This window comes from Lagopus muta, chromosome 11, assembly GCF_023343835.1.
Source record: "Lagopus muta isolate bLagMut1 chromosome 11, bLagMut1 primary, whole genome shotgun sequence".
Classification (NCBI taxonomy): Eukaryota; Metazoa; Chordata; class Aves; order Galliformes; family Phasianidae; genus Lagopus; species Lagopus muta.
In genome coordinates this window covers 5,904,267-5,930,190 of record NC_064443.1, presented here as the reverse complement: position 1 = coordinate 5,930,190, position 25,924 = coordinate 5,904,267, and positions in this window count along the sequence as shown.

The following is a 25,924-nucleotide window of genomic DNA, read 5'->3' as shown; positions in this document are numbered from 1 at the left end:
GCTGGCTGGGCTCTGGTAAGGAAGATCTTTAAGTCTGAGCTTACATTTAATGTGTCATGAGGCAACAAGAAATCCTCTAGGTAGGGGAAAATGGGAAAAAAGCTAGTTCTGACATTTACACATCTCTTTCATTTTAAAAAATAATTTCTATTTTCTCTTTTGATACAAGGACAGTTTTGATATCAAACAAAAAGAATAAGAAGGAAGGAAAATGCTTAGAGAATGAAGAAAAATGCCTTCTAGCACTACAGCTTAAAAAAATGAAAATATGACTATGAACGTTAACTTTATTTTCAGCATTCCTCACATTTTTTTTGGTGATAAATGACTTCACGTGTAGTTGCCTTCAGGGTTATATCCACAGCATTGTTTCATGTTATTCTAAATAAAATTTAAGGTGGACATTGGAATATGCTTTCCTAAAATCTAATCTTCTAACTGATACTTGCATGCGACCTACAATTGACTCACGTGTGGAAGGAAAACAGAGTGTAAAGCATTTGCTGAAAAAAGTTTGTTACAAACAAAGCTGTCATTTCCCTCTTGCCTACAAAAGGATTATTTACACGTTTAGCCTTTCTTGTGCAGCTAAGACAAACTTCCACAGCATACAGTGAAAAGGCAAACAGTGAAAGGAATTCAGCAATTATGGGAGGGTTAGAATTTGTGGAGTAGCCTTGATTCTTTCCTACTCACAAGTAAATAATGATTTCTTGTAATGATTGAGTAGCTTTGATTACAAGAATTGGGCAGAACTGAGCAGGGGGAATGGTAAGAGATTCTCATATTTCATCGCAATTAATGAAAAATACCAACTTAACGCCTGTAACATTCTACAAGTCAATCAATGGGGGAACACAGCCAAGCAGCGTGGGGGACATGTCATTAGTCTTTGTTTTATGAACTTGTTCAGCTCCACTTAATTGTTTCAGAGGTTCAGTTTAAAATTCACACATATTTCTTTATTTATTTTCTTTTTCATGCAAACAAAAAGTTTGGCATTGGCAGAGCGTTGTAGCTGGCACCTGACAAGCTCCAGTACACCAGCAACTAATTATTTTACTTGCAGTTGTTTTGCTTGTAGTTGCTCATAAATGGGGGAGGGGCCGAAGGGAGGGAGAGGGCGAGCTTTAGATTACATTACCTCACAGTAAATGCTTTCACCTTTAAGAAGCACTGGGATGGCAAATGCAATAGCAGTTATTTTATTTTTTTTCCCTCTGCGGAAGGGCTGGAGATTTCTATTATAAATCATAACTCACTCTACCAACTTTCTTGTGAATAATATGAGAAAGTTGGTACCTACCCAATGATTAGATCTTACTTCCTGACCCCAGCCTGGGTTACAGATTGTTAACACCCTCAGCACAACCAAGGTTGTGATCTACAAACTTCAGAGGCCTGCGGTCCCCATCAGACCAGGAGCAAAGCTACCTCAGATACTTCTCAGTTTTCTCCACCTGCAATAGCAGCTGAATATTTAGAGAAAGCTCACAGAAGAAAATAGCAAGCCAACATCCAGATAGTTATAAAACCTAAAAAAAACCCCAAAGTACATAAAATGAGGGCATCATTTGATCCTCCACGTTCTGCATAGGAATTTACTAGAATGACACCAAAGGCTAAAGGAGATGTGCCAGCTGAGCTCTAGGATGTGCTAACACAATGACAGTATTAATCAAAGGACAAGAGAAGAACAAATGTATAGTAGTAAAATAATCCTTATTTCACTGAACTGCAGTGGGCAAAACTAGTGTGAACTGCAGATAGCTAAAATGGTTTCAATTTTCTATTAGGTATCAGTAGACAGAAACAAAACAGGAATTTCAACTTGAGATTATAGGGAAATTCCAGTGTGATCTAAGAGCTTGCTTTCTCTTTATAGCTTCCTTGTATATCTGTGTTTATAAGTAATTATTCTTTTATTCACAAATGCCATCTAATAAAGCTACCCCCTAAGGTAGACTAACACACAAGCACTCATCATAAGGCAAGCTGGCAATGCAAAGTGTATATAAGATGCAAACAAGAGACCAGCTTCTCAGCTTCTATATCCCTAGAAGCACACCTTGTTCCCTTAGAAGCTGCAAAGATTAGTTTAAAAGCTAATAATGCAGATCAGAATCAGGAAAGGAGGCTGTATCTTCTAACTCCTATCAGTAGCTAGGGATAGCTATGGATAGCTACAGGCTCTCTCTCGTAGTAAAGCAGGAGGAGGGACATCTAATTCCCGAGGCTCACCACCTGTGAGCTCTGTAGGCTCTAGCATAAGGCAGTGCAAGCACCTGCACTCTGCTGCTCAGACCAGGAATGAATACCTGTGGCTCTTCTGCAGAGCAGGCAGCCACTGCTGGTGGGAGCTTCAAGATGTTACAACAGCTTATACACAAAAGCAACATTACATGAACGTCTGAACTAGAAATGCCTGCAGTCTGGAAACCTTTCTTTCATCTCAGTAACTTTCTCCATAGCACACATCCACACTAATGCTTTGTTTCCCACTGCAAGCCATACCATCTTGCTCTAACTGTGGGTTGTTGACACACACACATACAAAGATCAGTTCAAGCCCTAGGAAGATCTAAGATCAGGGTTCTTCTAGAGTTTGTCTTGGGATGCTGACTATTAAAAAAAAAGAGAGAGAGAGAGAGAGAGAGAGAGAGAGAGAGAGAGAGAGAGAGAGAGAGAGAGAGAGAGAGAGAAACACAAACATGAGTATGAGTGGAAGATTCTACAGAAGGTTCTGCAGTAGCAGAAAACCCCACACAGCCAAGGGCATTTTACGGATTCTCTCAGAAGGCTTTCAGCACTGCTTTGCACTAGCGCTCAATTTGAGAAAGTCAGCATTTTTCTCCTCAACTTCACCCTAGAAACTTTGAATAAACAAGAATACAGCCCACACAGCTCTGCTCAGCTGTGGAAATGCCTATATTGGTTGGAAGACGCTGTTCCTTGTCATGCTATGGCAAGATAGAGCACATGTGCTCCACTTCAAAGGGCAACCTTTATATTAGTTCATTTTCAGATGTAAAAATTAATTACCACAGCATGTTTTGTTTGGAGCAGTTTATTTGAAAGCCTTAAGAGCTGAAAGAAATGATGACATTAATTATTGATCAGATACTTATCAATGCATCTTCTCCATAAATACCTCTGCATTGTTTTCTGCACATAGTGCAGATTTTATATCAAAAACACAGAAAACAGAATAGGAAAAGAAGAGAGTATACAATAGATGGTAACCAGAAGCAGAAAGACCGATCTGAATTTCAAGGAGTTGCAACCATGTTATTCTTTCTTTGAGCTCTGCTGGCTTGTTCTACTCTGTTTCATCCTGTATGTGCTACCAAATGTTATTCCCAGAAAATCAGTGTCATTGCTAGGCAATGCAATCTGTGTGAGACCCTTCAGCCAATAAGAACCACTGGAACTAACATAGCAACTGGAATCCCAAAGTCAGAGAACAGAAGTTAAATGTGGATATACACAGGAAAGATCAATATGTCATTAGGTGGAATTGAGGCTGCAAGCAACTACAAAGCTATTAGTCTGGTTGGTTTTGTTGGTCAAAAATAATTAACAAGGAAAAAATGCAAAAGGAAAGTGAACGCACTTGAAAGTGCAGCATCTTTGTTGAATGCACTTGAAAAAGCAGATTCTTCGAATAAGCCATTTGCCTGTTTATAGAAACAAAGTATGAATTGTGAAGCAAGATGGCAAAATTTCATCTCTGCAGGCTGCAATGCTTCAGAGGAGAGCTTTACTGCTGACAGTAGGAGAGCAAGTATAGATTGTTATCTTTGTAGTAATGGAAGAAATTACATTCATAGCAAGAAGTTTGGGAATTCATAAGAATATTATTCTTGGCTTCCTTTTTTTTTTGGTGACAGAAGAAAAAAAAAAGGAGAAAATAGCCCTAGGAACAAAGATCCTGGTTCTCTCTGAAAAGATTTGAGTCAGTTATGGTTGTTTTTGCTCGGTTATCTATGAACACCGGAGGGACAAAGATTATGGGATGAAAGGTACACTATTATGCTGCTTATGTGATCTGTCTTCTAATTAACTATATTGAATTCTGTAGGTAATTTTCTGAAAGACGATGCTTACTTATTTGAACAAATTTAGGAAGTCCTAAACTGCTTTCAGGCAGCTAAAATCACCATGGCATATTAGGGAGTTCTGTTGAATCTCTGTTGCTATTCATATCTGAAATCACGTTTTGAAGACGCCCAAGACAACAAGGTACTGCTCTGGGAATGGATCCCCTGCCAGGGAAAGTCCTAGCTTTTGGGTCCTGTGACAGGACATCTGTGCCCCTTCTGAAAACAGCTGGCAGCTACTGGCTTCAAACTTGTAGCAGTCTGCTTGCTGATGTAAAGGTAAGCAAAGAGAGGGAAACTGCAAATTATCATGTGGATAGACTTTACATAGCTGGAAGTCTATCTTGTTCTTTATGTTTCAGAAGAGTTGATTTTTGTTTTAATGCCGGTGTAACTCTGCATCTTGTTCATCAAGCTTTCATATATTAGCATTAGAAAAAGAATTGTTGGTTCTGTATAACACCAACAACAAAGAGCCAAAAACCTGCAGATGTTGACATATGACTCTTTTAATTAAAAGAACATACTGGGGTAAAACAACTCTATGTCAGATTAGAAAACTGAAAAGGTCTGTTTGCTTGCACAATATATATTATTTCCAGAATGTAAAAAAAAGGCAACACAGGTCATAATTAGGCACAGTGCTACAGATGGACTTTTCTGGAAGTAGCAGTAAGTTGTGATGCAGCTACAGCATCCAACAGGCAAACCTGCTGTCCATCAGGCTGGCAGAAGTTGCAGGTGCTACAACAAACAGCAAGTCTCAGCTCCTTAGCACAGCAGTAAATGCATGAAACATTTTGTTCATGATCTCACTCATAGGCTGGAAAGTGTTGAAGATCCACTACATTCTGTGAAGAGACTGGAGTGCAGTGCCTCCTGAGGTCTCTTACATTGACAGCTGTCTGCAGATCTTCAAAGGTGAAAATTGACTTCTGCTCGAAATCTGATATTATTTGAGATTTTCAATTAATTGTAGACAGCTTTGTGTGTCAAAAATGAGATGCTGTTTCTGGAATAGAAAGAAGCTTGCTAGTGAAAGAAAGGCAGTCTCTTTTCCCTTCAAGTCAAATTTCTGGTTTATAGCATAAGGGTTGCAGATTTTAGTTTCACTATCCTGGCTTTGCTTAGGAAAGCTACAAATGCCACATGGTAAACATTTTAGATACAGGCAAACAAGATGCACTCTCACAAAGTGCTCTAATATCTATAATAAATAAATATCTATGAAGTGGGAGTACTCCTTAAGAGTAGCCCTGCTGAGAAGGACTTAGGGGTCCTGGTTGATGAAAAACTTAACATGAGCCAGCAGTGTGTGCTTGCAGCCCAGGAGGCCAATGAGTTCCATCAGAATAGGGGTGGCCAGCAGGGACAGGGAAGTGATTGTTCCTCTCTACTCTGTCCTTGTAAGGCCGCATCTGGAGGATTGCAATCCAGGTCTGGGGCCCCCAACATAGGAAAGATGCAGAAAGGGTCCAAAGGAGGGCCACAAAGGTGATTCAAGGCTGGAGCACATCTCCTATGAGAGGCTGAAGGAACTGGGCTTGTTCAGCTTGGAGAAGGCTGTGGGGACACTTCACTGCAGCCTTCCAATTTTTAAAGGGAGTTTATAAACATGAGGGAAATTAATGTTTTACTTGGCTAGATAGATAATGATAGGACAAGGGGGAATGGTTTTAAAATAAAGGAAGGGAGATTTAGATTGGGTGATGGGGAAGTTCTTCACTGAGTGAGTGATGAGGTGCTGAACAGGCTGCCCATAGAGATTGTTGGATGCCCCATCCTTGGAGGCGTTCAAGGCCAGGATGGACGTGGCCCTGGGTGATCTGATCTAGTTCTTGATCTAGTGGTTGGTAACCCTGTCTGTGGCAGGAGGGTTGAAACTTGATGATCCTTGAATTCCCTTCCAACCCAAGCAATTCTGTGATTCTATGACAGTGCTCAAATACCTATTAATATTCTAATAATAGCACCAGTAGGTGGTGCTGAAGAATTCACAGCACAGCTCAGGTGACTTGCTGTGATGCATATGCACTACAAAAGGTTTCCTTCGACATCTCTCTTCAGAAATATCAAAAGTATGTACCAGTGTTAGAGCATACAATATTTGGGCAGTAGATCACTCTCACTATTAACACGATCCAGGGCTCACATCTGGGAGAACCTCCTACCATCCAGGTCATGGTGCTACCAACCTGGGTTGTGCATATGTCTCTTATAGTTGAAAACAAAATTAACACTACTGCAAACTACTAAAACAAAGTGCCAACAAAACTTATGTGTTTTCAATGTCTATTATTTTATTTTATTCTGGCGGGGAAAGGTGTTGCATGCAATGTGAATACACAATTGTCACTGAAAAGCATGCTCATGCTTCCACACTTCATCTGTTGCATGCAATCAGCATTGGATGAATTTATAGATGAAGGTGGTGCATTTTGGGTCCATCTCCAATGGACAGCACTAGAAGACATGCCAGCCAAGAACTTGAACTTAAGTAAGTAGTAAACCTGCCTACTTATAACTTATGTCCACGAGGTACAAGTTGCAGCACGAGCAATTTCCTCCAATAGAATAAGAGCTACTGACGGGCTCGGTAACTTTTCTTTTTTGGAAGTACTTTTGCAGTGAGAAATTAAAGTTTATGTAAATAAAGCTTTCCAATAGAATATATGGATGACCTCAAGAAGGACCTCATGATGCTGTGCAGTTCATCCCTGTCAAGAGATCTAGCACAGCAGAATGGTTATTATTCCTGAGAACAGCAGTTAACTTTTTTACCCAGGAAGTGGCATCATCATCTTTTTATGTTTTTACAGCTAGGATGCTAAGATGGACTGTTTCTTCCATCAGGCCACACTGATTCAATTTCCTACAGTACCACCTGAGTTTCCAAAAATTAATTCCTGTGTCTAAAATACACCTATATATAGATACATTTTAAAGTTATAGTAATTAAATAATTAAAAGATTTCTTAAAATTATCAGAGGGTTTTTTTTTTTTTAATGTCTTATCTCATACTACAAGACAGGAACTTCTCTTGGAGTTATATGACTAATGCTCTTTGTATTATTTTTTATTAACTCACTGTATGCCATATATATGTTCAATAACTCTGACTAAAATATGGTGAACCAAAAACAAGACTTGTTTAAAGAATCTGATAAGGGGGAAAAGAGGATGTAAAGAAGTGAAATACAGAGGAACCTGCAATTATCAGTAGGATGGATTTTCTTCCCTTTCTGACAGGGATAGAGTTACCAAACCTATTATTACATGTTTCTAATTACATATCTCTTCAATAGATCACTCAGTTAAGGAGAAATATCTATTGACTGGGGAACATCACTAATTGTTCCTGTTTGTTGGCATACTGTCTGATTGGGGTAATTATAGAGCTGTTTCCCCATTTTCTTTGGCTCTGAAGACATATTTCTTCACAGATTGCATAGAATTTAGCAACTTGGATCTCTTCATTTTAGCTTTTATGTTCCTCTTCCCTACCCTTTCTTCACTTGGACAGTATAATGTCTGTATTACTCTCAAAATGACCTATACAACTGTAACTTGCACATGCATGTAAGGAGACCTATTGCAACAGTTTCAGCATCCAATCAGGCTACGCACTGTTCATAGTACACGAAGTCTTTACTTTCAATAGTTAAAAAGTTCTTCCACTGATAATATAAAAGCCTTTGACTTGCAGAATTACCACACTTAGAAAAAGGTGGGGTAAAAAAGTTTGAACTTATTAAGTAGTTCATCCCCTTAATACAGGTATGTAGCCAGTTTGCTTTGATACACTGAGATCAAGTTTTAACTGTCTGGGAGACATCTGTGATATGTCTGCAAGTGATTTAGCAAAAATCAGCAACCTGCTGCCGCAGCACACACTTCTAGATGGATCACACATCAACACAAAAAGCTGGAGCACATCAAAACACAAGTGTACAGTAATGTAATAAGACCCTTTATTAGCCAGGATTTACAGATTTTCACTAACTGGTTCTTGCACTGAGCCCAGTAGTTTACATTTGCCTTTCAGGGGCAAGTCGTAGAAAGTCTCTCCTCCTACCTAGCCTGACAGTTCCATGCTGACCATTTATTGCCAGCCTGAATCAAGATAAACTAAATCTTCTGGCATACAGACTACTCCAACTGCATCACTTCTCACCCTGATGTGCACAGGCCATTTTATTCCAGCTGCAGATATTGATCTTTATTAATACTCCTCAAGAGAAATCTGTTCTGCAGTCATGTTTTCAGCTTCCTTTCCTCTTTCTAAAGCTATCTAAGTGGGAAGAAGGTTTCATACTAAATTTCTGGATCTTGCTGCAGAAGCAAAACAAAATCTCCTCCACTGTCAGGAGATTAATTTGAGATTCAAGGTGTATCTCTGGAAACCACCATTCCTCTGTACAGCCAGATAAGATAGACACTGTGATTTTTACAAAGGCAAGTAACAAAAGTTTACTTTCGTTATCTTCTATTACAAGAAAAAGCACCAGAAGTTACTCTCTCCTCATTCTGTGCCGCGGGCATAATGAACTCAAAGAAGCATCATCTCCTATTCTGACTCCATGATGTAGAGTTGTATCATCCTCAGGTGCTTCTAGTCAGATATACATGAATGGAAGCAGCATAAAAAAGTAAAAATAAAAATGAAGAACCTGATCTCATTAAACAGAACTTAGAAACTAGATCTAAATCCAATCTAGTCAGTAGGAAGACTCAAGTACTTCCCACAGGGTTGTGAACAAACCTCAGACCTGGGACAGTCATGTTTATTTACTGGACCTATTGCCTGTCTAAGAAATGCTGTAAATTCTCCAAACCTCTATGTAACCTGATGAAATGAAGTTTCTCTAGGAAGATTTGTATCTTTGGAGCAGTGAACGTTACACGTGATGGAACTGTTACCCTGGTTACTACAGAAATTATTCAATAACAGAGCAAATTGGTATGTAAACAGTAACACTTATCTAACCTATTGGCACAAATACACCTGCTGACAAGTGCATTCCACACACTCCAAAGACCCTGTCCTGTACAGATGTACTTCCTTTTCAGTCTTCTTTATTCAGAACCTATTCTATAGTATAGAGAATTACTTCTCATCATCCCGAAAGACCGATAATACCAGCATCAAGTATATTCAGCTGTCCAAGACATCTTTTTCCTTGGACCAGAGCTGAATACACTGCACATGAAATTCATGGAAATAATATCAAAGTACTGCATCTCTTATCAATCTGCTGTCAGAAAAACACTATTTGGTATCAGATTTAATCTTAAAATGAGAAGACAATTGCTCAAAAGATCAGGTAATCAAAGCTCACTGCCCCTCAAGTGGAAATTTTTAATACAGGATTCCTGGCATTGAAAACAATTGTCAACAGAAACATAAATTCCTTCCCTCCTCCACATAAGACTTGAAGAGTTTCTACAGTAGAGACTGGACCCGTAGTTCCTTGAAATTAATATGGTAGCCCCACGGTTGGTGGGACAATAACCACCATAGGAAACAAACTCACAGAAACAACTCCCTAGTTTAAGAGCCATTTTTTCCCACAACCCACTGAGGAAATAAACGCTAATGCATGCTCCTGGTGCTCTACACACTGGGTTGTTGAGCTGCAATTTTTACACCATGTTGAAAGAATGTGCTTTCTATTATTCCTTCTTCAATTGCTTAAAAACAAAATCATGGCCAACTACTCTGAAACTACTGCATTCATCACAGTGTGCTTTTTAGCTTTAGGACTTCCCTCATATTCAGTAGAATTTACTTTTTTATGATGTTCTCTCTAAAAAGAATTCCTTTTTTTTTTGGTGTATGCTAATTTTCAAAAAAAGTTTCATAAAAAATCCTGCCTCATGTGCTAGAGCAATGATGTCCTACAGAATAAAACAAGTTCTGTATTAATGGATTCTAAGAGAAATATTTCCTCAAAAATTACTTTTCTGAATTTCCAGCTTCTTTCCAATTTTGTCCCTTCTGGGGACTTCACTTCTAAGCTTCCTTCAAGCAAGATAGCTTCTCTTTTTTTGTCCATTTCTCAGTGCATGAACTAGAAGTACTGCTTAAACATGCAGAGAAGGTCACATATTGCCATCACACCATTCACAGGCAGACACAGCCCCAGCTACCTGTGATGGGGAAGGACTCTCCTTGTGAACAGGACATGACACAACATCCCATGCCAGTGCTAAAGCACATTTCAGCTGCTCTTCTGTGCCTTCTCTGCTGAGAAGCTGCATTTGATTTACAAAGCAAAGGTACCGCAGCCAACAAAGCCCCCAGGCGAGTGAACAAATGACCACCATTCAAGCAGGAGACCTGTCCTACCACACAGCATCAAAGATGTCATGAAATTCTCCAGCAGGAGCTCCACAGGAAACAAAACAAAACAAAAACCTTATGAAAACCTGCTACAGCTACATGTATATTCATAACAGGAATTTCTATCAGTGACTGCCTTGTAACAGCCATTTCTTTGCACTGACAACTACAGCTATGACCTAGTTATACATGTAATTGAGAGCATTATTTCTGTGTGATTTTGATCCACAAAATAAAATAATTATGGAAGTGCAGGCCTTCATTATGTTTTAGTGCTGGGGAGCCTATTTGGTGGTTGTTCTTGTTGCAAACTGAGGCATCAAGAAAGTTGCTCTTTAATCTATTAGAGGACATGAGAAACTGTGTAACACAGCATGGAAAAGTTTATTAACTATTATCTTGTGCATGCAAAGGTAGCACAGAAAATTTAAAGGTGAAGCCCAAGTTCAGACTAACTAAGATGTTTATTTCAACTGGATAAATTTAGACTGATGGGGTAATGAAAGGGGCATTGACAACCACTTGTGAGCTCCTTTAACATATCTATTTTCAGGAAATGTAACATCTGGTGTATACTACATCCATTATCCTATCTGTCCAACTTAAGTGCACACAAATAATATATGTGCATGACTGATTTCCCTGTTGATGTCTTTATTATTACTTTGAGCAGATGAAATCTAGACCAGTCTTTTACTGTTACATTTTGTTTTCTGCATTCCAATGTCAAATTGCTTAATTATGTGATATTTGGTCACACTCTCTAAACATTTCTTGCTGTCATTGTTGTGCCCAGTAATTAGCATAAGTGGAAAAGCAGGACAAAGTGCAGAAACTGAAACAGTTCCAATTCAAAACTTATCAATCCATAATTTCGTTATTTACAAAACTAGAAGCAAATCATTAATGATTTATCAGGACACAGTAGCTGGGACTAGAAGCTGTTAAGAACAGAAGGGCCCACTCTGACTGTGTGTCCTGACCTCCCACACCCCCAGGCCCTGACCTCCAGCCACTCATCTCCTCCTGCAGCTCCCGACTTCTGGCTGCCTTCCTGCAATTCATTCCAAAGCTGCCTAAATGTAATTGAGTAATTTCACTTGCCATGGAAGCTCATACAGCCCAGCCCAATAGGCTGCTCTGATGATGTAATATCAGCACTGGGGAGCACAAACACTTTCTCATCAAACTTCAGTTGTTACAGAGATGTTTCTTTAATTAGCAATAGAGAACATAAGTTATCTTAACCTTGTCCTCATAGATAATTTCCTAGACTGGAAATAGACTAGCCATCTACATAAGAAATCACTGTTTTACCAGAGCTGAAAAGAGCACTTGTTCTGCTCTACAGATCTGTGTGTTCAGAGCATACTGACTTCTATAGGACAGCATTTTGTACACTATTAAAATCCTTAAGATGAAGAAAATAGCCTCAGACTCATCTTGCCTTCCCCACTGGCTATGTTTCCATTTTGGCAGGAAAACAGCTCCTAAAACAACAACTGCTTTCATACTTTGTGATGAAAGTTGCGTTTATCTCAAGCTTTGCAAGGTGGTAAAACACACATATTTATGGAGTATTATCTCTACCATAACTAAGTCAGAGAACCCTTTTCCTTGTTTAAGAAAAAAGCACTGCTGTAGATGATGTTTTAAAGTCGGTACAAACAGCTAACCAAAAAGAGCAGCATGCTCACTGGGATGCTGAGGACCTGGAGTCCTACATGGGCAACTCCAGGCTGCGAGCAGCACTGCTGGCAGCAAGAGGGGACAGCAGCCCCAACACCTCTGGCAGCTGACAGAGGGCACTGAGCTCACACTGTGGCTTGCCTGCCTGCTCTAGCACTGCTAGGGCCTCATTTAGCAGCACTGTGCCTTCAAAAATCAGATTTATAGATTAAGACTACTACTTCAGAAGTGCTTCAGCGGCCACACACAAACCTAAAGGTGGTACAATGAGAAGGAAGTGAAAGGGAGATGAAAGATTTTAATCAGCATTGAGGGCAGTATAATTTTGAATCAGCCACAGCAGTCATTTCTTGGCCGTGGAATTGAGTGCCAGAAAAAGAAACGGGAGCTCAAATCCTGAATGTCTGTCAGAGCCCAACACTTGCAAACAAATCTTTGGAAAAGAGCAAGACTGGTTAACAGCAGTGATAGTGCATATAGCATGAAGTGTCAAAGGGCTGCTGCCTTCTTAATCTTCACTTCCTGGGGCTGTGCACTGCTATAACTGTAACACTTCTGCTTCTGCAGGACCAAGGGAAAGAAAAGAGCACATGTGGAGGCAGTGAAATGGTGGATACAGAAGATGTGCCCTTTTATTTGAGATGTACCATATTGCTGCTCCTGTGGATATCCCTCTCTCTCCTCACATCCTCCACCCAACACTCAGCTTGCAGGAGTCATCACAAACACAAAAGGAAACTTAACCTTAATCAAGAAGAGAGAGACTGGAGGCCAAATGGATGCAAGCAGAGAAAGAGAGCTGTGTGCTGAACCTCTTCTTTGATAGATACAGGCACTGCCATGGAACCAGTGGGAGCAGAGGGCTTAATTTGGTATAAAGCAAAAAACCAATACTCACCACAGTGTTCCAGTGGCCTGAGTGAAAATTGTCCCCCAAATACTTAAAAAGTGAGATCCTACAGTCAAATTCATGTCAGTGTAACTAAGGACCACGAATACTTGGCCTGTTTTCACTGTAGACTTTAGTGCTTCAGAAAAACCCTTCTAAAGCATTCCCTTCACTTATCAGCTGGTGAAGCCAAGAGTTACATACTCTTTTTTTTTTTTTTTTTTTCCTGAAACAGGCTATGAAATTCCATCCTGAAACAGGATACACTTGATCTCTTAGAGTAGACACACATATCACACCACATCTTTCTTTACAAGATAGAGTGAAGAAACCAGGCACAAAAGAAGAAAAGAAAGTAACTCCTGCAGTGCCAACAGTGCCAACCTAATTCATCCCTTAGAGGCATGCCTCAGCATAGCAAGTATATTCACTGTATCCAAATACAGTGATGCTTTGCAACAGGTCTCAGAAGCTATGAATGACATCCTTCCTCTAGCTGAACTTATCAAGAGCCATCTACAAACGGTGCACTTTTAGAGACTGGGAATATCATCCATTACCAACCCACAAAGCTGAGAAGTAGCCTTTATATGGCACCAGTTTAACTTGGGACTGAGAGAAGATACATCTCAATACAAAAAAAGAGAAAGTCTTTCTTAGAGTGAGGGAGAAAAATCTCTTTCAGTCCCACCAAGAAATCACTCCATGATGCAGTATTATTAAGAAAACTACAAAAAGCAGGTAAACATGTGGACCAGTTACTGAAGTTCACATTTTCAGAATGTCAAACATTTTCAACCCAGCCTTTCCTTACATGTAGTTACTTTGACAATGCTTGCAGTGAGCTAGTCCAACTGACTATGCCCTCAGGGATGGAAAGACAGCATAATATTGCAAACTTGCTGTATATCTCAAATCTTCTTCTAGTTTCTCCAAAATATTGGGTATGTGTTGCCTTAACTCTTGGTATCAGCCATTTGGAAATGTCAGGAAAGATGTATCAATGCTTTGGAATGTCCTAAGTTCTCTTTATGAACTCATAGAGCATAATCTTCACTCTAAGAATTATTTTGATTGTCTATTTAAACCACTGGCTGTTCTATGTTACATGTGATAAAGTTAGAGTGATTTTTGAAAAACAAATCATAAATATCTGGGTCACCTGATAGTCTTAAAAATGTTATTTTTATATTTGAAATGGCCTGAAAAGTGCTTCTGGAACAGTATAATCTCTGAATAGGTGAAATGCTATTATAAGTAATGAGAAATCAACATACACTGAATGTTGCAAGAAATCATGAGGACAGAAGATTTTAAAAGAGCAAACACTGGCCAAATACAGAAAAATAAAATAAAATAAAATAAAATAAAATAAAATAAAATAAAATAAAATAAAATAAGTGTATGTCATTACCCAAGGATCTAGTTTAGATGCACAACAGGAAAAAGTCAGCTAAGTCTCCTCACCTTCCTCAATTATCAATATGCACAGATTTTCATTTTGCTTACTTCAATATCAGTACCTCATCAATAAGAAGAAAGGCAGCACCTGCACAGAGAAGATGCAGTTCTTTGGATCTAGGAGCACTGGACTCTGTGCTTCTGACCTCTAAATGAACAAATAACCAGCATTAAAATTGAAGTGGCTCCACAGGAGTTGGATTAGTGTGCTGCTGCAGCATCCCCCACTTTCTTACTTGATATGGAAGCTAAAGGATGCACAGAGGATTAATATTAATATTTCAAGGCACACAAAACCTCACCAAGTGTGCGTGTTGAATGCTGCTCTCAATGAACTGTTCTGCTCTAGCCCACCCCCAATCACTCTTTCAGTAGGAAGTTGCCATGGTAATGATAATTATTCTTGATCAGCAGGATACAGTAATTATTGCAGTAAATATCATGTAAAACTTGTCACTACATGTGCGAGACAGGGATTGTCTCCTCAATTATCCATCCTTCTTTGCCCTTATAAGGTAGGTTAGGTTTTTTGGCCTTTTTGTTGTTGCAAATTGTGGTAAAAGATATTAAATCCAATTATTTTTTGCTAATATGAACTTTGCAAGAGGTGCTTGGCAGTTGCAAGCAGCTGTTTGGATGATTCCAAGAAAGCAGTATCTGATTATTTCCACAGTAAGGAAGGTAAACAGGATTTGAGTTGAGAGAATTTACTGTAATAATTAAATGGCTTAATATTTTGAAACACTTTCTCGAATTATTTAAATAGTGGCCTAAAGGTTTTCCAAGCTACAAGTCCCTCACATCTACTATCAGTACTGAAGTTCATGGGTGTGACAACTTAAATTCAAGAGAAAAAGGCCCTATATTGGATACATTTTCATGGGGGATGTGTTTGCCATCAGGACAGGGCTAGTTGAGCAGAAACTGGTTCTACACCAGTCCTTGGGATCTTGAACTCAGCAACTGCTTTCTCTGCTAAGAAATACAGCAACTTCTTTTAATAACTGCGTACCCTCTTTTTGCCATTTTAATTGGTAGACCTTCATTTACAAACTAGTTGCAAAAAATGATGTGACTGATGGAGAGAGTATCAATATTCTGAAGACATCCATCATGAGTACTAATCTTATATGTAACTTTACGTGGAAGCCTTTCTAGAAATAAATCTTCTCCTCCATGCACCTGAGTGCATATACAGTGTTAACCTGCACATTTATACAAAAAAATTTTTCTGTAGGATATCTGCTATATTTTGAGGCAAAATAACTCTTGGTATGCTGAGTCACTCTTGACTAGCTTTTGGGTATCTGATACTTTGGATATTGCTTACAAGCTTTGTCATGCACACTGCCCAAATGTTTCTGTTTCTCTTGGGACCATAAACAGCATCCCTTTCATTACCCATGGATCAGGGTGAATCTATCTAGATTGCATTTTACAGTATCTTGTTTCATCTCTACATTTTGTAACTACTTCAAAAGAAGTAAAGGGAAAACAATATCACACAGTATTTTCCAAAGGTCTTATTTTGGACAATAGTACAGCAGAAATCAATCAGCATTTCAGTAATGCAAGCATTTTAAAGAACAGAAAAAAGTGTTTATGCTAGTGCAAGATCTGCTGAACCAACAGGTTTTGAAACTGCCTTAGGAAGTTAACCATGTTGTGTTTTTTTTAGTACCTATATGACACAATCTTTTGTTATACCTCTATATGACATAATGTTCTGTAGTCATTAATATGGGACTAATCTTATAGGCATCTCATCTGCTCTCAATGGAGTGGGAGCAGTGCCAGGTTCTTATGTACGCAAAAATCCAAGAAAAAGATTTATCTGTCTATCAGCATGTATTCATTACACCTAAATTATTATTTGCTCACTATCAGCGTAACCAACACCTCAAAATGCATAGAAGTTAGACAGACTGTAAGACACAGTCACGGCAAGCTTAAGGGAAAAAAACACAAAACACAACCAACAAGTCTGTTTGCCTCCTTCCTTTTTATAATAATGATCAGAAGCCAAGATTGAGAAGCTTGCAGGCTGGGGTCTGCACAGAGAATGCAAACGTGGGTTTCTTTCCATATTACAGGAGACTATGGAAATGAGTGTTGGCAAATTGCCTGCCAAACGCTTTTGATGGGTCTGCTTGGTTCCTGCATTTGACCAGCTGTAATTTTAAGTATGATAATTACAAGCCTTTCTCAAAGGAGCAAAACCCAGCATTTTTTATGAGAATCCTGGAATCGGGATTCACGGTCCACCATCAGCATACCATGAGCTTTCTCTATGACCTTGACCATACCACTCAAGCTTAAATTCAAAGGCCAATAATACAAAGGTTTCTAATTTTTTGTGGTTTTGACAAGGTCCCAGATCCGAATGCTGTCAAATGGAACAATGTCTATGTCCTTCTTGTGCAGTCATACATCTTAAAAGATAAAACCCCCAAGTGTTGGAACTAATATACAAGCTATCACAGCATGAATTCACACAATCTGAACAACTAGGCGACTAGAAGCTAGTATTGCTTATTCAAGTAATGTTTCTCAATTAATTTCCTAAAAACCTAAACTCAGTACAGATAGCACATTCCAAAATGAAGCCAAATACTACCTGAAAGTGTAGCCTTTCCATTATTTTGCTCTTGATAGGTGTCTCAAATTGCACTCTGACTGTTGTGATAGACTAGTTCAAAACAACCCAACATTTTTCTTGTCAAATTCACACACACAGGCACAAAGATACCTCATATACACATACACGCCAGGAGTGGCTGCCCGATTAATTAACAGCAGCTTGGCTATTGTGCCCTTCTTCTCTCCACATCCACACCCCCTGCCCGCCCCCAGGACATCTCCTAAATTTTCCTTCCACTGTGGTGTATAGAAGGTGGTCAGTTTTCCTTTCTATGTGAAGTATGCAGACCTCTCTGCCCCAACAAGACAATATTTCACTTGTTCACCTTCCGAAAGGGATGGCTGGAAGATGCACCAGCCTTCCGCTGGGAGATCAAAGAGCTGCTGAGACATGCTGGTCAAGTATTTCCCTTTCATCTCAATATATTGTTTGTGACTGTATGCCATTCTTAAAGGGTGAAGGTGGTTTCTAATCATTGCAGAAAGAGCAATTGGACATGATAGCAAGAGAAAAGTAAAGATTAAGAACTGCTTAAAAGCAGACTACTATGCAGAAATAGCAAGTTAGATATTTGGAAAAACTGGATATAGGCTTGAGCAGCACCAAATATTAGAAATTCATGGAACATAAAAGAAATAATCATTAAGCACTGATACTTTATGATGTCACAGGGGTTGCTTTATTCCCAGTATAAGTATTATACTGCTAGACATGCTATTTATTGACCATTTCCAAGAATGAACACTGCCCTACAACAAAAAGGACTTAAATTATTTGCAATGCATATAATAATTCTGCAGAATGAGAGACTTGCCAAATTCATACAGCAAAGCAATGCAAAAAAATCACCTATGTTCTGATAAATCATAGATAAACTACAAATTAAGCAAAACTTTCTAAGTTGCAGCAAAACAGAACGCAGGATTTAAAGTTTCTCCTGGTGTAGCTTTTCTTTTAGGTCAGCAATTCAGTTTTAAACCACGGAGCTGAATTTTATTTGTATTTCACTTTGTTAACTCATCCCTCATGAAAAAAACAAAACTATAACTGCAACTCATTCATTAAAGATGTGTTCTTTATCCTTAGAAGATATCCAATAAGACTTTGGTAATTCAAACAGTCAAAAAGATAAAGACTTTTTTTTCCAATCTTCTGGAGCAGGGCAGCACTGAAGGAATGACCAGCCAGAAGAAGTCACCTATTTGGTATCTGGTAAGGCTGCACACCTGGGATCACTGTAGCAATGCTGGAGCAAACAGCAAAAGTAAAGCCCAGCATTGTACTCTTTGCAGGACAAGGATCCCAGAGCCCAAAGCAAGCTTGCCACTTCAGCAGGCATTCTGGATGGCCCAGCAGGTAAGTGTTTGCAGAGGTATGTGACATGGCAAGGTATCTGGACAGAAATATGTTTGACCTCCAGGAATTCAAACTCACTGAGTGGTTCAAGTGTAACAAATGTACTGAATGAGGGCATAGAGGAAGGGCTGCTGCGTGCCTGACCTCCCCAAAGGAAGAAGTAAAACCTTTGCTGTTCCCTAGGTCCCCTGAGGTCAGTCCCATCCCACAGTAATGCTGCCAGTAGCCTGCGGCTCCTGGCTTCAATGCTAGGGAAGCTCTTCAGTGACCTACCAGTGAAACATGCTCACCTCAAGGAGCAGATTGACCTGCTACGTGTAGATGAGTTGCATCGTATTTCTGCCCTATTCTATTTTAACAGTAACATTTTCACTAAACCAAAATGAAAACAAGCAGTATTAAGTGCAAGTATCTCCTATGCAAATATTTATCTAAGGAAGAAAAAGTGTTCTTGTGTGCAACCACAGGTGCACAGACAAACACTCAACACCAAATTCAGTAAAATAGCCTTTGGACAAAAAGCTGAGCTGTGTTTGGACAGATGGCCAGTTTTTCCATAAATGCTTCACTTCTATTGTTTTTCAGGGCAAGGTTCTGTACTAGAAGAAAAATATCTACAACACATTTAGTAATTCCCATGGATTACACAAATAAGAGTTTACCACTATCTGCAAATAAATTGCAAGGTCTCTAAAACACTCAAGGTACGTGTTTCTTCACAGAATATGTGTAGTTCTGAAAGTATTTCTATTTACTTCCATGGAAACAACAAGAGACACAAAGAGCACAATAACCCTATTTGATAGAGCAAATTCTCAGCTACAAAAATCTGTTTTTCAACATGTTCACCACCATTAACTGTGGTGGCATTTTTCACCAGCCACGAACAAAAGCCTGCATGCTATGCTTGTGAAAATCTGTATGTCTGTCCAGAACATTGCTTGTCTTTCACATTACTGTTGCCACTGCTGAAACACATCACCTACCTCTCACATCAAGTTTGGTCTCCATAAATGTTCAGCAAGTGTTGAATGTCAAAAATACAACGGTTTCTGCATGGAGGAATTAAATCCGACACCTCTGTTTCATACACACTTCCACATCAGCCACCATTCTGTCAGACTGCCCTTCTGCTGCCATCTACCACACAGCAACAACACTTCATGGAACACTGGTGGGAAGCTTCAACCACCACCATCTGCCTTTGACAGTGCAAGCCAACACCGTAAAATAGGAGGCATTACTTTCAGAGCAGTCCTTGTATCTAGCAACAGGCACAAGTCCTGCTCTCAAAGAAGCAAGTAGGATAGCTGAAAGTCACAGAGGTTCAAAACAAAGACTAAAAACATCCCATAAAAGTTTGTTAGATGCATATTAAAAAAGAAAAAAAGGAAAAGGAAGACACTTCAGTGAAAAGTGTAAGTGAAATCTAAATCTTAAAACAAAAAGAATAATCTTTCAACTAGTGCAACTAGCTGAGGCAAGTTGCCTGGTATTTCTTAACCAGGAAAGTTCTTTCCCTTGGCAGCGTAGCAACTTGTGCCTGCAAAGATGCTGATAACTAGGGTTAGGTGAACCGGTTTAGATAAAGAACCAACTTGAACCTCTGCCCAAGTTTGAACCTGAGGCCTTTTTTTCAAACCAATGTTAGGAGATATTTTTTCTCCTTTTGATTTATCCCTGTGCTTCCTTTCCAAAACTCGCTCTTCTCCATTCTTGGCAAGAATAAGAAGACAGGCTCGGACCTTGCATCTCCAAAGTCTTTTGACAGTCCTGTAAATCCTGTAGCTCACCAATTTCCAGATCTGAGAGATTTGGCTGAGAACACACCAGCCAGGTGGCTTGAAATTGTGAGCACCAAATCACAATGCCGCCTTGATTTTATCTTTTGCTTCTTCTGTAAGCAGCTAGTGATGCTTCAGAATGTATCACAAGGAATCTTTGGATAAGATTACCACATAATATAGAAGGTGGGAAGAAAGATTTCCAAAACATATTAAGCAGAAGATCCAGGTGGTATAAGATAAGAAGTCATTTTGACATCAACTGCTACACATGCACACACACCCACTGCTCTTGCTCTCTAAGAAGCACACTGTGCAAGCCAGATAATGGATGAGTTTTCCTATTGCCACACAATTGTCAATGCCAGGTGTAGGGTCAATTTTTTCCCCTCCTTCCAATAATCCATATGAAGCTGGCAAACAGCCATCCTCAAAAGAAACAAAATGTTTATACATGTGAAAAATCCAACTGCTACCGATTTTGTTAAGTTATAGCACATGCTCTTGGCAAAGCATTAATGGCAAGTTTTTTCAGTACTTAAACCCCATAATTGTTCTGAGAATAACAAGAGTACTTGTCAGGATTATTTTTTTCCCCAATGAATTAGAAGAATATCATATTTCTGCAGCAAATCTATACTGTGACTTAACTCAGTGCCATCAACAGACAAAGTAGAGATAGGGCTCATGAGTCTCCACATACTCCTATTACTTTCTGCCTGTATTGTCACACCAAGAGTCCACTTAGAACAGTATTCAACCTTTGAAAGTAGCCATACAGCTGTTAAGTAGTTTGGGGAGGAGATGTACCAGGAACAAAACAGTTAGTTTAGGATCATTATCTGGTAGATAGTAATATATGGAAACTCACATTTTGGATATCAAGGGTTTCATCAACATTTTCCTGTTTAAAGCACCTGAAGCAAACCCACCATCCAGTAGTTTATCTACCAACTCTTCCCCACGTCTTCCCAAGATATAACCTGACTGCTAGCAAAATACTCTTATATCCTTTTCACCTCAGTTTTTCTGTGTTACAAGCTAGTCTATCATACAAATTCTGGTAACAAATCATCCAGCCCTCCCATGTACTCAGCAACTAGTGACTGGGTCAGGTGAATAAGTCTGCAGATAGTGCTACACGGTAGGGATGACAAGTATGTCACATCGCATGATGGATGCAAATGCAGTTTTGGGACAAGAGTGACACTGCAACATAAGGCAGATGGTAGGAAACTTCCTTTTATCTGTGTTTCTGTCAGCAGAAGGTCTCCTTCCCCACTGGCTCCCCAGCCTTCTCCTGCTCTTTACCCCACTGGCCAGAGACAAGAGGACACTGCACAGCTATAGGAGGGTTGTGGTCTGAGAAACAGCAGCTGTTGGAGCTATCTGTGGGAGCTGATAAGGCTGAGAGGAGCAGTGCAGAATCTTTGATGGAGATATCGCAATGAATGATGAACATTCTTCCAGAGGAAAAGAATATGAGCCCATTCAGTGGGGAAATAGTAATAGCACGTGCTGATTTTCAAAGGTTTCTATCTCTGTTCTCCATATTGGCTTGGAGTCATCATGGCAAAACAATGTTTTATGGTTTCTGGAACATCTTTATTAATGACATCGATGAGGGAATTGAGTGCACCCTCAGCAAGTTTGCTGACGACACCAAGCTGAGTGGTGTGGTTGATACGGTGGAAGGAAGAGATGCCATTCAGAGGGACCTCGACAGGCTGGAGGGCTGGGCTCGGGTGAACCTGATGAGGTTCAACACGGCAAAGTGCAAGGTTTTGCATTTGGGCCGGAAGAACCCCAGGCACCTGTACAGGCTGGGAGGAGTGGTCCTTGAGAGCAGCTCGGCAGAGAAGGACCTGGGGGTCCTGATGGACGAGAGACTGAATATGAGCCAGCAGTGCGCTCTGGCAGCTCAAAAGGCAAATGGGATCCTGGGCTCCATCAGGAGAGGGGTGGCCAGCAGGGACAGGGAGGTGATTGTCCCTCTCTACTCGGCTCTTGTGAGGCCCCACCTGGAGTACTGTGTCCAGGTGTGGAGCCCTCAGTACAAGAAGGACATTGAGATTTTGGAAAGGGTCCAGAGGAGGGCGACTAAGATGATCAGGGGGCTGGAGCAGCTCCCCTATGAGGACAGGCTGAGGGAGTTGGGCTTGTTCAGCCTGGAGAAGAGAAGGCTGCGGGGTGACCTCATTGCAGCCTATCAATACCTGAAGGGAACCTACACCCAGGAGGGGAGTAAACTCTTCAAAAGGGCTGACAACAGCAGGACTAGGGGAAATGGTTTTAAGTTGAAGGAGGGAAGATTTAGGTTAGATGTTAGGGGGAAGTTCTTTACTAGGAGAGTGGTTAGGCCCTGGAACGGGCTGCCCAGGGAGGTTGTGGATGCCCCGTCCTTGGACGTGTTTAAGGCCAGGTTGGACGGGGTCCTGGGCAACCTGATCTGAATGTGTATGTTTGGTGGCCCTGCTAGGCAGGGGGGTTGGAACTACATGATCCTTGGGGTCCCTTCCAACCCGGGTGATTCTGTGATTCTGTGATTCTGTGATTCTGTGAAAGGTATTTGGTGAATTTACTTCAAACACTGGCAAAGAAGCAGCCCACTAAGCCAAATTCATTCCCAAAGGTATTTTGTTTGAGTAACACTTGCAGGAAAACAGCAGAACATCTCCCCTCTGCCCCTCACGCACCTTAAAATGGTTCTGTTTGGAGGGAAATAAAACCCAGATCCTTCCATTTGAAAAAGAGAATAGCTGCATTTGAAGAAGTTTCTAATTTACCTCAGATTTTTTTTTTGGCAATTTTATAATGAGCGCTACTAACAAGACAGCAGCTTTATTTCAAAAGTACTGGGAGCAAAGGTTCAGCACTACAGTGAGAGGAGCAATTCCTTAAAAACATCTCCAACACATGCACTCAGTTTGAAGATTTAAGATGAATGAATGATAAATAAGTGGGAAAAAGATACGTATTGAAGTTATCTACCTGGTGAAACATGCCTCAGAATAACTTTCTTTTCAGTGATCTCAGAAAGATTAAGCAACTGAATGGGAGTAGAGCATAGTGTTGACAGGACTTCATTTGGCCACCAAAAATCTTCACAAGCAGTTTAGATACTTTGCAGATATGCCAAATAGCTTACTAATACAGGAGTAAGAAAGTTGGTCCTCTATCATGGGTACACAGATCTTCACAGCAGCATGGAAAGTTATTTGCAGCCAGCATGTTACACTTGTGCTCTCTGTGTGCTCCTTACACCACTGAGGAAGCTCTGGTATTCATAGATCCTTAAAATCATGGGGTCATGATATTTGATTCATCCAAAAATATTCAGTACTCTGATGCTTTCAGTGGCTTCTGTAGCCACAACTTTCTCTGGACTGCCTATCAAAGACATGCATGGAAGCTATTGCAAATCAAATGCTTTCAAGAAATGTTACAAATCAAACACTTAGGCCAAGGCCCTGCTGATAGACCTCAGGATCCCATGCTGAGTGCTCTTTTAACACTCCATTCTAAAGCTGCACAATGCGTATTTTGAGAAGACAAAAACTTATTTTAGCGTGTGAACATACACTTACAAAAATCCATAGTGATACCACTTGGGCATCAACCATCTATTTACAGTCTCTTTGCTAAAGCCAAGTGGATGCATCAATAAACAAAAAAAATAGAATCCTAAAATGAAGTACTCAGCCATTCATGCTCAATTGTTCTTTAAATATTTAGCCGGCATGAGGGGAAAGGCAAGATCAAAATAACAGATTACCCATCTGAGCTAACACAAGGCCTAAATGTTGCTAACCTTCTCTTATTTCTGTTCCAAAATATTAGAAAATTAAATACGGCTAAAAAAATGAGCAAGGTTATTATACTCTCAAATGAAAACCCTTCAGCTCGTTCTTTCAAATTGCAACTAATGTGTAATCCTTGTAGCTTAAGTCATTTGAATATGAAAAGACTTCAGACAAGAGGTGCTAATAAGAACACCCCACACTTCAGATTTCAACTGACATGGCAATTTGTATTTCAATAACACACACAAAAAAAATCACTGCTAAATCTTGAGGAAAGAAATACCTTCACTCCTACACTGCGTCCATTTACAATACTTATATGCATACATTTGAGCATCACTAATGAAAGCCACGCTTCAAGAAGACAATTTAAATTGCCCTTCAAAAGGCAGAGAAAGGAACGTATCATTAGCATGACACCTCCACTGCTCTTTAATGCAAAAAAGGTTGGTTGTGCTACTTGAAATTACAGGTAGGTGTAAATGAAAAAATACATTCTTTGCTTGGCGATAAGGAAAACGTGGAAACAGAAATGTCGAGGTGACAGACTGTCTTCTGCTTTTTCTCACTTTTGAGATCTGACAGCTTCAAAATGAAGCTGCATTATAATAAAAGTTGGGATCCTTTGCCTTTTGGGAATGTGATACACATCTGCTGGTGCTATAATAAGGAAAAAAAAAACATGGGCACCACTACATCTTGTTCTTTCATTTCTGGTGAGCCTCATGAACGTTATCTGTTTTGCCAAAAGTGAGTTTAATTGTGATATGATGAAAAGTTTTATGGTGTTACCATCTGGTCTTCGGCCAGATCTGACTTCAATTCCTGTATATAGAAGGTATTGTATAAAGTATGTTTTGAAAACAAAATCCTTGAGAAAATTCACTTTTGGCTGTCTTGATCTTTTAATCAGATTCACTGACTACCTGAGCTTATCTGTACATCAGCTGGGCACCCAAGTCAAGCAGTCACCTTTTTAAGCCCTGCTTCTGTCACTTTTGAACTCACCAAGTCAGTCCATTTTAAAAATAGCTCCTTCAAATAGCATTTTAGGAGATAAGCCTCAGCAAAATTGTGTGTTAGTAGTATATATGAACAGTAGCTTTAAACAGAAATTCTGATTGCAGAATACTGGAAATTGGGGGTAGGGAGTGAGGGGAAGAAGAGCACAAACTGCAAAGAACATTTCAGCCTTCAGTTTTCTTATGATATAACCCAACTGATCTAGCTTAAGATGACTGCAGATTCAGGGCACATTTTTGCTGAGGCTGGTTGAGGAAGTCACACATGCCATTGGTGTTCTTAGGAAAAGAGGATAGGACATCTGCTGTATTAAAATTAGCACAGGCTGCTATGAGAACATCTTAAGCAAATTCATGAAAAACCTCTCATGCTGCCCAGTCAAGTTTCAGGCTGCAAAGGTGAACAATAAAGATTAGTAGTTCTGAGAATATGCTGCAGAAATAAAACAATACAATAAACTCTATACTTCTTCCTTCAAGGTAAAGTGAGGAAAGGCTGAGGCTTTTAAATTGATTCTAATATCAGCTTTGTTATGATACACGTGTTCCTAAATACTGATGTGATTATCTGCACAGACCTGGATATGAGATGGAAGAAATGGCTTCTTTTTTTCCTCCTCTAAGTGAGCTTTTTTTATTTCCTGTGACTTTTATGCTTTTGCCATTGTTCAAAAATATCTTCTAAAATCTGATGTAATAAAGACAGAATTACATCCCTAAGCCCTCAGAAAGATCAATAAGTAAGTTAATTTCCTGAGTGGCCATACAGCTCCTGGTTTCTAAGAGAGGAAAATGACTAACGGATTCAGAAATATGGGCCTGGAGAGAGACATCT